We start from the raw sequence: 12,680 nt of genomic DNA on the forward strand, positions 1-12,680 counted from the left end.
GTCTCTCCTCATATGTCAGTCCTGCCATCCCAGGAATCAATCTGGTGAATCTTCACTGCACTCCCTCAATAGCAAGAACGTCTTTCCTCAGATTAGGAGACCAAAACTGCATACAATATTCCAGATGAGGCCTCACTAAAGCCCTGTACAACTGCAGTAAGACCTCCCTGCTCCTAAACTCAAATCCCCTAGCTATGAAGGTTAGCATACCATTTGCCGCCTTCACCACCTGTTGAACCTGCATGCCAGTTTCAATGACTGATGTACCATGACACCCAGGTCTCGTTGCACCTCTCCTTTTCCTAACCTGCCGCCATTCAGATAATATTCTGCCCTTGTGTTTTTGCCACCAAAATGGATAACCTCACATTTATCCACATTATACTGCATCTGCCACTCGTTTGCCCACTCAACTAACCTAATCCCAAGGCGTTTTAGCGTCTTCCTCACAGCTCACACCACCACCCAGCTTAGTGTCATCTGCAAACTTGGAGATATTACACTCAATTCCCTCATCCAAATCATTAATGTATATTGTAAATAGCTGGGGTCCCAGCACTGAGCCCTGCGGCATCCCACAAGTCACTGTAGTTCTCTCCATGTCAGTACATTACCCCCAATACCATGTGCTTTAATTTTGCACACCAATCTCTTATGTGGGACCTTGTCAAAAGCCTTTTGAAAGTCCAAATACACCACATCCACCGGTTCTCCCTTGTCCACTCTACTAGTTACATACTCAAAAAATTCCAGAAGATTTGTCAAGCAGGATTTCCCTTTCATAAATCTATGCTGATTTGGACCGATCCCGTCACTGCTTTTCAAATGTGCTGCTATTTTATCTTTAATAATTGATTCCAACATTTTCCCCACTACTGATGTCAGGCTAACCGGTCTATAATTACCCGTTTTCTCTCTCCCTCCCTTCTTAAAAAGTGGTGTTACATTAGCTACCCTCCAGTCCATAGGAACCAATCCAGAGTTGATGGACTGTTGGAAAAATGATCACCAATGCATCCACTATTTCTAGGGCTACCATTTAGGACCGAGATGAGGAGAAACTTCTTCACCCAGAGAGTGGTGAACCTGTGGAATTCTCTAGCACAGAAAGTTGTTGAGGCCAATTCACTAAATATATTCAAAAAGGAGTTAGATGTAGTCCTTACTACTAGGGGGATCAAAGGGTATGGCGAGAAAGCAGGAATGGGGTACTGAAGTTGCATGTTCAGCCATAAACTCATTGAGTGGCGGTGCAAGCTCGAATGGCCTACTCCTGCACCTATTTTCTATGTTTCTACTTCCTTAAGCACTCTGGGATGCAGACGATCAGGCCCTGGGGATTTATCGGCCTTCAATCCCATCAATTTCCCTAACACAATTTCCTGACTAATAAGGATTTCCTTCAGTTACTCCTTCTCACTAGACCCTCGGTCCCTTAGTATTTCTAGGAGGTTATTTGTGTCTTCCTTCGTGAAGGCAGAACCAAAGTATTTGTTTTACTGGTCCGCCATTTCGTTGTTCCCCATTATAAATTCACCTGAATCTGGCTGCAAGGGACCTTTGTCTTCACTAATCTTTTTCTCTTCACATATCTATAGAAGCTTTTGCAGTCAATTTGTATGTTCCCAGCAAGCTTCCTCTCATACTCTATTTTCTCGCTCCTAATTAAACCCTTTGTCCTCCTCTGCTGTATTATAAAATTCTCCCAGTCCTCAGGTTTGCTGTTTTTTCTGGCCAATTTATATGCCGATTCCTTGGATTTAACACTATCCTTAATTTCCCTTGTTAACCATGGTTGAGCCACCTTCCCCATTTTATTTTTACTCCAGACAGGGATGTACAATTGTTGAAGTTCATCCATGTGATCTTTAAATGTTTGCCGTTGCCTATCCACCGTCAACCCTTTAAGTATCACTCGCCAGTCTATTCTAGCCAATTCACGTGTCATACCATCGAAGTTACCTTTCCTTAAGTTCATGACCCTAGTCCCTGAATTAACCATGTGACTCTCCATCTTAATAAAGAATTCTACCATGTTATGGTCACTCTTCCCCAAGGGGCCTCGCACAACAAGATTGCTAATTAGTCCTTTCTCGTTACACGTCACCCAGTATAGGATGGCCAGCCCTCCAGTTGGCTCCTCGACATATTGGTCTAGAAAACCATCCCTAATACACTCCAGGAAATCCTCCTCCACCGCATTGCTACCAGTTTGGTTAGCCCAATCAATATGTAGATTAAAGTCGCCCATAATAACTGCTGTACCTTTATTGCACGCATCCCCAATTTCTTGTTTGATGCTGTCCCCAACCTCACTACTACTGTTTGGTGGTCTGTGCACAACTCCCACTAGCGTTTTCTGCCCTTTGGTATTCCGTAGCTCCACCCATACAGATTCCACATCATCCAAGCTAATGTCTTTCCTTACTATTGCATTAATTTCCTCTTTAACCAGCAACGCCACCCCACCTCCTTTTCCTTTCTGTCTATCCTGCCTAAATGTTGAATACCCCTGGATGTTGAGTTCCCAGCCTTGGTCACCCTGGAGCCATGTCTCCGTGATGCCAATTACATCATATTCGTTAACTGCTGTCTGCGCAGTTAATTCATCCACTTTATTGTGAATACTCCTTGCATTGAGGCACAGAGCCTTCAGGCTTGTCTTTTTAACACACTTTGCCCCTTTAGAATTTTGCTATAATGTGACCCTTTTTGCTTTTTGCCTTGGGTTTCTCTGTCCTCCACTTTTACTTTTCTTCTTTCTATCTTTTGCTTCTGTCCCCCATTCTACTTTCCTCTGTCTCCCTGCATAAGTTCCTATCCCCCTGCCATATTAGTTTAACCGCTCCCCAACAGCACTAGCAAACACTCCCCCTAGGACATTGGTTCCAGTCCTGCCCAGGTGCAGAACGTCCGGTTTGTACTGGTCCCACCTCCACCAGAACCGGTTCCAATGTCCCAGGAATTTGAATCCCTCCCTTCTGCACCACCACATATTCATCTGAGCTTTCTTGCGATTCCTACTCTGACTAGCACATGGCACTGGTAGCAATCCTGAGATTACTACTTTTGAGGTCCTACTTTTTAATTTAGCTCCTAGCTCCCTAAATTCATCTTGTAGGACCTCATCCTGTTTTTTACTTATATCGTTGGTATCTATATGCACCATGACAACAGGCTGTTTACCCTCCCCTTTCAAAATGTCCTGCACTCGCTCCGGGACATCCTTGACCCTTGCACCAGGGAGGCAACATACCATCCTGGAGTCTCAGTTGCAGCTGCAGAAACGTCTATCTATTCCCCTTACAATAGAATCCCTTATCACTATCGCTCTCCCATTCTTTTTCCTGCCCTCCTGTGTAGCAGAGCCAGCCACGGTGCCATGAACTTGGCTGCTGCTGCTCTCCCCTGATGAGTCATCCCCCTCAACAGTACCCAAAGCGGTGTGTCTGTTTTGCAGGGGGATGACTGCTGCACTACCTTCCAAAGCTCTTCCTGTTGGTCACCCATCCCCTATCTGGCTGTGTAACCTTTACCTGCGGCAAGACCAACTCATTCAATGTGCTATTCACGTCATTCTCAGCATCGTGGATGCTCCACAGCTCCAGTGCCGCAATTCGGTTTATCAGGAGCTGCAGCCGGATACACTTCCCGCACATGTAGTCGTCAGGGACACTGGAAGCATCCCTGAGTTCCCACATAGTACAGGAGGAGCATAACGAGCTCTCCTGCCATGACTTAACCCCTAGATTAACTTAATTTGGCAACAATAATGCTAAATGTTACTTACTGATAAAGAAAAGAAAAAGAAAAACTACTCACCAATCACTTACCCCCTTGGCTGTGACATCACCTTTTGATTTCTTTCTAGTTCTTTTTTGCCTTCTTTCCCTGCTGCAGCTGCACCAGCTGGCCTCTCCAACTGCCCGAACTCCTCCTCCATGAGCCTTTTATAAGCCTCCGACGTCCCTGGACTCCCCGCTACTCGACGGCCCGAACTCCTCCTCCACGAGCCTTTTATAGGCCTCCGACGTCCCTGGACTCCCCGCTGCTCGACGGCCCGAACTCCTCCTCCACGAGCCTTTTATAGGCCTCCGACGTCCCTTGGACTCCCCGCTGCTCGACTGCCCGAACTCCTCGACGAGCCTTGTATAGGCCTCCGGACTCCCGCTGCTCGACTGTTATACCGTTACACCGGAAGCTTTGGCCCGGATATCCGACACGGTTATTGATGTTTTGATTTATTTTGCTACTACCATACACAAGAAGGAGGGTCAAATATGACTGAGGTTGCAAACACTCTGATTCAGCCTCAGTCAGACGCTAGGAAGAGGGATGGAGTCAGTGGCTAGGTAACGCAGTTTGTGGCGGGGACCAAAGACAATGGCTTCCGGTCTTCCCAATATTTAATTGGAGAACATTTCTGCTCATCCAGAACTGGATGTTGGACAAGCAGTCTGACAATTGAGAGACCGTGGAGGGGTGGAGAGAATTGGTGGTGAGGTAGAGCTGGGTGTTGTCAGAGTACATGTGGAAACTGACGCTGCGTTTTCGGGTGATGTCGCCAAACCAAACGAGATGCTTTGCTCTCAGACGCCCCTTTACTTGGTGGAGCTCGGTGTGGTCACTGGGTTTATTGAGTCTAATCCAGGGGACCGTGTGAACTATACCCTCTGCACAACCCCCTACACCCATCCCCCATCCCCCATCCCTGCCCGCTGAGCCTTGGAAACCTTTACCCTCGAAGCCCTACTCCCATACTTCTTCCTCGCTGGCTTGTTCCTCTTCGAGTTTCCTAGGACGTGGATGGTTTGCAAAGGGCCCTGCTTAACGCTGTTGCCTCATTGGCCGCACCGCCCCCTCTGGCGCACTTTCCAGAGGACAAAGATTTAAGGTGATTGGCAAAGAAACCAGATGCGATATGTGTTGTGTATCTGTAAAGCATGCACTCCCATGTTCCGCCACCAGGGACCTCATCCCCTGAAGTTTCAAGGAATCCCAGCATCCCTTGGAGCACTGTATATAAGCCTGTTCCTCACTCTGGAGTGTCTTATTAAAGACTGAGGTCACTGTTGCTTTAACCTCTCTGTGTGCAGCCTCATCTGTGTTAGGAACACAATAACTGGCGACGAGTATACGAATCCAACGCAAAGATGTAGCAAACTGTGGGCATCCTGGAGAAGTTCTCGGAGGGTGAGGACTGGGAAGCCTATGTCGAACAGCTAGACCCCAGTACTTTGTAGCCAATGAGCTGGACGGAGAAGGAAACGCTGCAAAAAGGAAAGCGGTCCTCCTCACGGTCTGCGGGGCAACGACCTACAGCCTCATGAAGAATCTTTTGGCTCCGGTGAAACCCACAGATAAGTCATATGAGGAGCTGTGTACACTGGTTCGGGAGCATCTTAACCTGAGGGAGAGCGTGCACATCAATTCCACGTTTCTGCACTGTCCCCATATCACTTAATTCGCTTAATAACCAAAAATCTATCGATCTCAGCCTTGAATATACTCAACGATGAGCATCCACAGCCCTCTGGGGTTGAGAATTCCAAAGATTTACCACCCACCTTCAATCTCACCAGGACCCTATATAATTGCAATAAGATGTCTTTACTCTTATAGTCAAATGAGGAGACAATAACTTTAACAGCGAGTTGTTGTGATCGGGAACGCGCTGCCTGAAAGGGCGGTAGAAGCAGATTCAATAGTGACTTTCACAAGGGAATTAGGTACATACCGGAAGGGGCTCTGCGGAAAGAGCAGGGCGGAGTGGGAATAACTGGAGAGGTCTTTCAAAGAGTTGGCACAGACACGATGGGCCGAATGGAGTCCTTCTGTGGTGTAAGATTCTACGATGTAAAATCAGAAGGACTGGTGGTCCGTTAATGTCAGCGGCTTGAGGGATCTGAGAATTAATGGGAGTATGGCCGTAAACGTTGCAAGTGGCCTTGAGGCTACACAGTACACAACAGCACAGCCTGGAAAACAGCGGGCTTGGAGACTCCTCTAGGTGGGGTGGGTTTTAACTTCCCAGCGCCACCCCTCCCCACCCTCGGGCCTGGCGTGAAACACGTGGAGAGCGGGGCAAGGGTCGCCAACTCTGGGCACATTCCTGGAGGTTAAATCGCACGACCTCCCGATTCCAATACCCACCCTGGGCCGGTCAAACAGCCTTTCCCCACCACCCCCTCCACCCAACCCACTTAAGAATTAGGAGCAGGAGTAGGCTATTCGGGCCCTCGAGCCTGCTCCGACATTCAATGAGATCATGGCTGATCTTCTACCTCAGCTCCACTTTCTCGCCCGATCCCCATATCCCTTAATTAACTTAGTTCCCAAAAATTTAACAAGCTTTGTCTTGCATATACTCAACGATTCAGCATCCACAGCCCTCTGGGGCAGAGAATCCCAAAGATTCACCACCCTCCGAGTGAAGAAATTTCTCCTCATCTCAGTCCTAAATGGCCGAACCTTTATCCTGAGACTGTGACCCCTAGTTCGAGACCTTCTGCCACATCCTCCAGTATCTTTATAAACTGAGAAGCAAAAGTGTTCAAAGAATATGATGAAAAGCACACCCTTTATTTAGTTACGGAAACGTCTGTGATTTTTCCGCCCGGGTGTTTTAGAATAGAAATTTACAGCACGGAAGGAGGCCATTTCGGCCCATCGTGTCCACGCTGGCCGACCAAGAGCTACCCAGCCTAATCCCACTTTCCCGCTCTCGGTCCGTAGCCCTTAGGTTACGGCACTTCAAGTGCACATCCAAGTACTTTTTTAAATGTGGTGAGGGTTTCTGCCTCTACCACCCTTTCAGGCAGTGAGTTCCAGACCCCCAGCACCCTCTGGGTGAAGACATTTCCCCTCAAATCCCCTCTAAACCTCACCCCAATTACTTTAAATCTATGCCCCCTGGTTGGTGACCCCTCTGCTAAGGGAAATAGGTCCTTCCTATCCACACTATCTAGTCCCCTCATAATTTTATACACCTCAATACAGTTTCCCCTCTGCCTCCTCTGTTCCAAAGAAAATAATCCCAGTCTATCCAATCTTTCCTCATAGCTAAAATTCTCTAGTCCAGGTAACATCCTCGTAAATCTCCTCTGTACCCTCTCCAGTGCAATCACATCCTTCCTGTAATGTGGTGACCAGAACTGCACACAGTACTCCAGCTGTGGCCTAACTAGTTCAAGCGTAACCTCCCTGCTCTTGTATTCTTGTGTTGCTGGTAGGCAGCGTCCGCTAGATCAATCGTTAATTCCCAAAGACTCCTGGGCAATCCTGAAGGGTTGGCACCCCTAGCAGTGGCTGGGGGGGAGGTGGAATGACCCACTCTGTTCCCAGCGCGATCTGACCGACGGCAAGTTTAAATCATAAGCTGGTGCGGGGTCCCTTTAAATATGCAAATCATGCTCCAATTACCTCATCGGGGGGAAGATGAGTTTATAAAAAACATTTTTTACAGATTTTCCTTGTGGACCAGGAACAGCATAGAAACATAGAAAATAGGTGCAGGAGTAGGCCATTCGGCCCTTCGAGCCTGCAACTCCATTCAATAAAATCATGGCTGATCATTCACCTTAGTACCTGTAGTGTATGGAGAAAGAGTCAGACTGAACACTGTGAGCTCAACGTGTGACCTTAGTCTTTTATTGCAGGTCTCCAGAGTGCCTCTCCAACCTGTGAGGCCTCCTTAAATACCTGTGCTCCCAAGGGATTATGGGATCCCTTGGGACTCCAGGGGATTAGCCTCTGATGGCTGTACAGAGTAAATACAAGTCCACATATATAACAACATTCCCCCTCCCCCCCCCCCCCCCTCCAAGTCAATAGTGTAACTATTTACAGTGTGAGTCGATCTGGGGCCCTTCTTGCCCTGGTTGATCGTCTCGGTGTGAAAGCTGGTGTTGTTGAGTCATTGGTTGGGGCCTTACTGGGCTGCTGTGCAGCTGGCCTTGCTGGGCTGCCTGGTGTGTTGGGTCCTGCAGGGCTGCTGTGGATGATGGGTTCTGCTTTGTGGTCAACCGTGGTATCGGTTGCCACTGGTGTGTATGTTGGGGGATCAAAAAAGGTAGGGTCCAAGGTGGGTTGCTCAGGGTACTCCGTGAATCTGAGTTTGATTTGGTCCAAATTTTTCCGGTGAATGAGTCCATTTGAAAGTTTGACCCGAAACACCCTGCTCCCCTCTTAGGCCACGACAGTGCCGGGAAGCCACTTGGGACCTTGTCCATAATTTAATACAAATACAGGATCATTGATTTCAATCTCGCGTGACACATTTGAGCTATCATGGTATGCACTTTGTTGAAGCCGTCTGCTCTCTACCTGATCATGTAGATCAGGGTGAACTAACGAGAGCCTTGTCTTAAGTGCTCTTTTCATGAGCAGTTCAGCAGATGGGATCCCAGTGAGTGAGTGGGGTCTCGTGCGGTAGCTAAGCAGGACTCGGGATAGGCGCGTCTGCAGTGAGCTTTCAGTTACCCTCTTCAATCGTTGCTTGATGGTTTGCATTACTCTCTCTGCCTGACCATTGGGCGCTGGTTTAAACAGGGCAGATGTGACATGTTTGATCCCGTTACGGGTCATGAATTCTTTGAACTCAGCACTGGTAAAACATGGCCCATTGTCGCTCACCAGTTCATCGGGTAAGCCGTGTGTGGCAAACATAGCCCACAGGCTTTCAGTAGTGGCAGCGGACGTGCTAGCTGACATTATCTCACATTCAATCCACTTGAAGTACGTGTCTACAACCACAAGGAACATTTTACCCAAGAACGAGCCTGCATAGTTGATGTGTACCCTAGACCACGGTTTGGAGGGCCAAAACCATAAACTTAGCGGCGCCTCCCTGGGTATATTGCTTAACTGCGAGCATATATTACATCTGTGAACGCAGGACTCTTAAGTCCGCATCGATACCGGGCCACCACACATGGGATCTGGCTATCGCTTTCATCATTACGATGCCTGGGTGGGCACTGTGGAGGTCATTGATGAAGGTGTCTCTGCCTTTCTTGGCGACCACTACTCGATTGCCCGACAGAAGACAGTCTGCCTGTATAGAGATTTCATCTTTGCGCCGCTGGAATGGCTGTATCTCTTCCTGCATTTCCACTGGGACACTGGACCAGCTCCCGTGAAACACACAGCTTTTGACTAGAGGGTCCTGGCTTGTCCAGGTTTTGATCTGCCGGGCAGTGACGGGTGATTGCTCATTCTCAAATGTTTCTGTAACCATGGCTAGATCTGCAGGCTGCACTATTTCCACCCCCGTGGTGGGCAATGGCAGCCTACTGAGAGCATCAGCGCAGTTTTCTGTGCCTGGCCTGTGGCGGATGGTGTAGTTGTATGCGGACAATGTGAACGCCCATCTCTGGATGTGGGCCGATGCTTTGGTATTTATCCCTTTACTCTCAGAAAACAGGGATATAAGTGGCTTATGGTCAGTTTCCAATTCGAATTTTAGCCCAAACAGGTATTGATGCATTTTCTTTACCCCATAGACATATGCTAACGCTTCTTTTTCAATCATGCTGTAGGCTCTCTCAGCCTTAGACAGACTCCTGGATGCATAAGCAACCGTTGCAGTTTCCCGAAATCATTAGCTTGTTGCAATACACACTTGATGCCATATGACGACACATCACATGCTAGTACCAAACGCTTACATGGATCATACAACACAAGCAATTTGTTTGAGCATAACAATTTTCTCGCTTTTACAAAGGCATTTTCTTGGCTTTTGCCCCAAACCCATTCTCCCCTTTTCATAGTAAGACGTGTAGTGGTTCTAGCAGGGTGCTGAGACTCGGTAAGAAGTTACCAAAGTAGTTCAAGAGTCCCAGAAATGACCGCAGCTCCGTCACGTTCTGTGGCCTCGGTGCGTTCTCGATTGCCACCGTCTTCGCGTTGGTGGGCCTGATGCCGTCCGCCACAATCCTCCTTCCCAGGAACGCCACTTCAGGCGCCAGGAAAACACACTTCCAGTATTTTAACCTGAGCCTCACGCAGTTGAGTCAACGAAGAACCTCTCCAGGTTCTGCAGATGCTCGACTGTGTTCTGACCTGTGACCAAGATGTCGTCCTGGAAGATCACGGTGTGCAGGACCGGCTTCAGTAAACTTTCCATGTTTCTCTGGAATATCGCTGCCCTTGATCGGACTCCAAACGGGCATCTGTTATAAACAAAAAGACATTTGTGCGTGTTGATGCAGGTGAGGGCCTTTGATGATTCCTCCAGTTCCTGCATCATGTAGGCAGAAGTCAGATCCAGCTTCTTGAAAGTCTTTCCTCCCACCAGCGGCTTTTGGTCCTGCAGGGAGAAACGGTTGATAGTTACTTTGTAATCGCTACAGATTCTGGCGGTGCCGTCTCCCTTGAGGACTGGGACAATAGGATTAGCCCACTCGCTGAACTCGATCGGTGAAATGAGGTCTAGCTCGATCTCTACCCTTTCTCTCATCATGTACGGTACTGCTCTCACCTTGTGATGGATGAGTTGCGTCCCCGGAATTAGGTGGATCTGCACTTTTGCTCCTTGGAATTTCCCAATGCCTGGTTCGAACAGCCAAAGAAATTTGTTTAAGACCTGGGCACACGAAGTGTCATCAGTGGACGATAGGGATCGGATGTCATCCCAGTTCCAGCGTATTTTCCCAGCCAGCTCCTGTCAAGCAGCGTGGGACCATTGCCCAGTGCAACCCAGAGTGGTAGCTTGTGCACCACTTCACCATAGGATACCTTTACGGTAGCACTGCCGATTACAGGAATCAGTTCTTTAGTGTAAGTTCTTAGTTTCGTGCAAATTGGAGTTAAGACTTGCCTTGAGACCTTGTTGCACCACAACCTTTCCAAAGTCTTTTTGCCCATAATGGACTGGCTTGTGCCCGTGTCCAGCTCCATTGACACTGGGAGTCCATTTAGTTCAACATTCAGCATTATCGGGGGACAATTCGTGGTGAATGTGTGTACCCCATGTACCTCTGCCTCCTCTATCTGAGGCTCTGTTTCGTCGTGATCCTCTTCTGCAACATGGTGGTTTGCAGGTTTAACAGGCTTAGCAGCTCGCCTGCACACTTGTTGGAGGTGTCCCATTGTTCCACAGCCCTTGCAAACGTACCCTTTGAATCGGCATGAATGGAAACGATGATCACCCCTGCAGCGCCAACAAGGTGTTAATGGCCTTGCATTCATCAGCCTTGATGGTGGACTCAGACATCTGCGGACGTGTAGCTGCAGGTATGTGTGACCTGCCCTGTACGTTACGATTCGAAAACAACATCACTTTGTTCACAGTACTTGTAGCTGCACTTGTGTGCTGAGAGATTTGCTTAGTATTGTCATTGGTGGCAATGAACGCCTGGGCTATCGCTATGGCCTTACTCAAGGTTGGGGTCTCTGCAGTCAAAAGTTTGCGAAGTATGGTTTCATGGCCAATGCCAAGTACGAAAAAGTCTCCGAGCATGTGCTCCAAATGTCCTTCAAATTCGCAATGTCCTGCAAGTCGTCTTAGCTCGGTGACATAACTCACCACTTCCTGGCCTTCAGATCTATTGTAGGTGTAGAACTGGTACCTCGCCATCAGAACGCTTTCCTTCGGGTTAAAATGCTCTCGGACCAGTGTGCACAAATCGGCATACAATTTCTCCATGGGTTTCACTGTAGTGAGCAGATTCTTCATGAGGCCATACGTTGGTGCCCCACAGGCGGTGAGGAGGATCGCCCTTCGTTTGGCAGCGCTCTCTTCCCCATCTAGCTTGTTGGCCACGAAGTATTGGTCGAGTCGCTCCACAAAAGTTTCCCAATCATCTCCCTCCGAAAATTTCTCCAGGATGCCCACTGTTCTCTGCATCTTTGGGTTCGCCATCTGTATCTCGTCGCCAGTTATTGTGTATGGAGAAAGAGTCAGACTGAACATTGTGAGCTCAAAGTAAAGTGTGACCTTAGTCTTTTATTACAGGTCTCCAGAGTGCCTCTCCAACCTGTGAAGCCTTCTTAAATACCTGTGCTCCCAAGGGATTATGGGATCCCTTGAGACTCCGGGAAATAAGCCCTCTGGTGGCTGTACAGAGTAAATACAAGTCCACATATATAACAGTACCCCTTTCCTGCTTTCTCTCCATACCCCTTGATCCTTTTAGCCGTAAGGGCCATATCGAACTCCCTTTTGAATATATCCAATGAACTGGCACCAACAACTCTCTGCGGCAGAGAATTCCATAGGTTCACAATTCTCTGAGTGAAGAAGTTTCTCCTGATCTCAGTCCAAATGGCTTATCCCTTATCCTTAGACTGTGTCCCCTGGTTCCGGACTTCCCCAACATTGGGAATATTCTTCCTGCATCTAACCTGTCCAGTCCCGTCAGAATTTTATATGTTTCAATGAGATCCCCTCTCATCTTTCGAAACTCCAGTGCATACAGGCCCAGTCGATCCAGTCTCTCCTCATATGTCAGTCCTGCCATCCTGGGAATCAGTCTGGTGAACCTTCGCTGCACACCCTCAATAGCAAGAACGTCCTTCCTCAGATTAGGAGACCAAAACTGAACACAATATTCCAGGTGAGGCCTCACCAAGGCCCTGTACAACTGCAGTAAGACCCCCCTGCTCCTATACTCAAATCCCCTAGCTATGAAGGCCAACATACCATTTGCCTTCTTCACCGCCTGCTGTACCTGCAT

General features: G+C 48.3%; 2 protein-coding genes across 2 annotated transcripts in view; both read left to right on the forward strand.

Moving 5' to 3' along the window:
* clpb (ClpB family mitochondrial disaggregase) overlaps positions 1-5,081 on the forward strand; it is a 212,643-nt gene extending 207,562 nt beyond the window's left edge. Inside the window, exon 17 of the transcript XR_011595709.1 lies at positions 3,901-5,081. The gene's annotated coding sequence lies outside the window, so the exon portion shown is untranslated. The remainder of the gene's footprint in view (positions 1-3,900) is intronic.
* phox2a (paired like homeobox 2A) overlaps positions 1-12,680 on the forward strand; it is a 250,471-nt gene that overhangs the window by 1,716 nt on the left and 236,075 nt on the right. The window lies entirely within an intron of this gene.

This window comes from Pristiophorus japonicus, chromosome 10 (genome assembly GCF_044704955.1).
Source record: "Pristiophorus japonicus isolate sPriJap1 chromosome 10, sPriJap1.hap1, whole genome shotgun sequence".
NCBI lineage: Eukaryota > Metazoa > Chordata > Chondrichthyes > Pristiophoridae > Pristiophorus > Pristiophorus japonicus.